Below are 2,048 nucleotides of genomic sequence, written 5' to 3'. Positions count from 1 at the left end.
ATATATATATATATATATATATATATATATATATATATATATATATATATATATATATATATATATATATGAATATTTGTATCGTATATACAAATGTATATGATATATAAGTATGTATATAAAATATATATATATATATATATATATATATATATATATATATATATATATATATAATATGATATAATATATATAACGTCTCACTTAAAGTATCTCTAGAAATTAATAAGTGTAGAACCAGAGGGAAGTATTACTGTGTAGCTGGAAAAGCAGATAATGGTATACGAAACCCCATTTCCATGTGAATGCATTTATTAAGAACAAAGGCTGGTGGTTTAGTTAAGAGACTTTTTAAGTTGTGTTATGGCGACTCCAGAAATATTCCTTTCTGTATATCTCCCTCTGTCTTTTCTTGGAAATGATGAGACTGAGGAGATTCTATAAGCTGGTATATATGTATTTCTTTTTTTTCCTTTTTTCTTTTGCGTCTCCCCCCCCCCTCCTTTCTTTCTCTCCCTGCGGTCAGTAAAGCTTTTCGGTCTCGGAGGTTTTTGTTCGGGATCGTGGGATCATGTTCAACAGGGGTTAAGTGCGCGTGCGCGTGCGTGACGTCAGCCAGGGAGTTACTTGCCACGTGGATGCCAGGCTCCGATGAGTCACCTTCGAATGACACTGAATAACCCCCCCCCCCCTTCCCCTCCTCCCTTTTTCTCCTCCCCCCACTCTCTCATCACCAAGGGAAGGCTTCGGCTGGGCAGGGGGTAGGGGTAGGAGAAGGGGAGGGGGAGGGGGAGGCATGTTAATTACCGTCACAGAAGAAGCGTACATGATAGTTGGACCGGGAATCGTTTTCAGATAAGGCCGCGTGCAGTTCTTTGTGTTTTTGGGTCGGGTGGGAGGCTGGCCAACAGTGGTCGTTGTCTTTGGGAGGGAGAGAAAGAAAGAGAGAGGGTAGGGAGAGAGAGAGAGAGGGAGGGAGGGTAGGGAGCGAGAGAGAGGAGAGGGTAGGAAGAGAGAGAGAGACAGAGGGTAGGGAGAGAGAGAAAGAGAGGGTAGGGAGAGAGAGAGAGAAAGAAGGAAAGGGAGAAAGAAAGAGAGAGCGTATGGAGAGAGAAAAAGAAAGAGAATGGGTACGGAGAGAAAGAAAGAGAGAGGGTAGGGAGAGAGTAAGAAAGAAAGAGGGTGGGGAGAAAGAGAAAGAAAGAGAGAGGGTAGGAAGAGAGAGAGAGAAAGAGAGGGTAGGGATAGAGAGAGAGAAAGAAGGAAAGAGAGAAAGAAAGAGAGCGTAGGGAGAGAGAGAAAGTAAGAGAGAGGGTAGGGAGAGAACGAGGGGGGTAGGGGGAGAGAGAGGGAGGTGGGAGGAGATCTTGAGGGAGGGAGAAATCGTCGGGTAACAACGAAAAAGATGACTTGCTTTTGTGATTCTGCCATTTTTCTTATTTATTCTTAAAGGTGAAGTGCCGGCACTCTTTTACACATACACACATAGGTAGTATATGGACAAATGTGTATCTGTGTGCGTGTGAGGGTGCATATGCACCTCCATGCGGTATTCTTAGCTAAACTGAAACTTTATCATTGTGTAGTGGACATAAGACTCATAATCTCGTGCGCTGGCAGTACTGTAAAGGCTAGTTATTGTTGGAAACCGAGCTACGCGCCTCGCTTACTCCTGGTGGAGCTGGCCACTACAAGGCATGGGGTAGTGCTGGGGGGTCTGGTTCTGCTGATGACGGTTCCACGAGGGGGGGAGTACGATGGAGGAATATTTTGGCTGTCTATTGGGAAGGAGGGAGCACTTCAAGAAATTACATTGCCTGTGAAGCCTTGCTGCGGCCGGGAACGCAGACGCTGGGAGTCTGTGCTAATCGCCAAGGTGAAATTCCCAGGAGACTGTACGATATATCAGATCAAAGTGGACGCGTATTAATTATTCAAGGATCTCTAGAACATGTAAGACTTAATTAAGAGTAGCAGCAATTACTAGGGAAATTACGAAGGGGGTTAGCAGCGTATGTTATGAAATGAATCTATTACACTATCACCGT

Source organism: Penaeus vannamei, chromosome 15 (genome assembly GCF_042767895.1).
Source record: "Penaeus vannamei isolate JL-2024 chromosome 15, ASM4276789v1, whole genome shotgun sequence".
Lineage (NCBI taxonomy): Eukaryota > Metazoa > Arthropoda > Malacostraca > Decapoda > Penaeidae > Penaeus > Penaeus vannamei.
The sequence above is the reverse complement of the archived record's forward strand: the minus strand, read 5'-3'. Positions refer to the sequence as shown.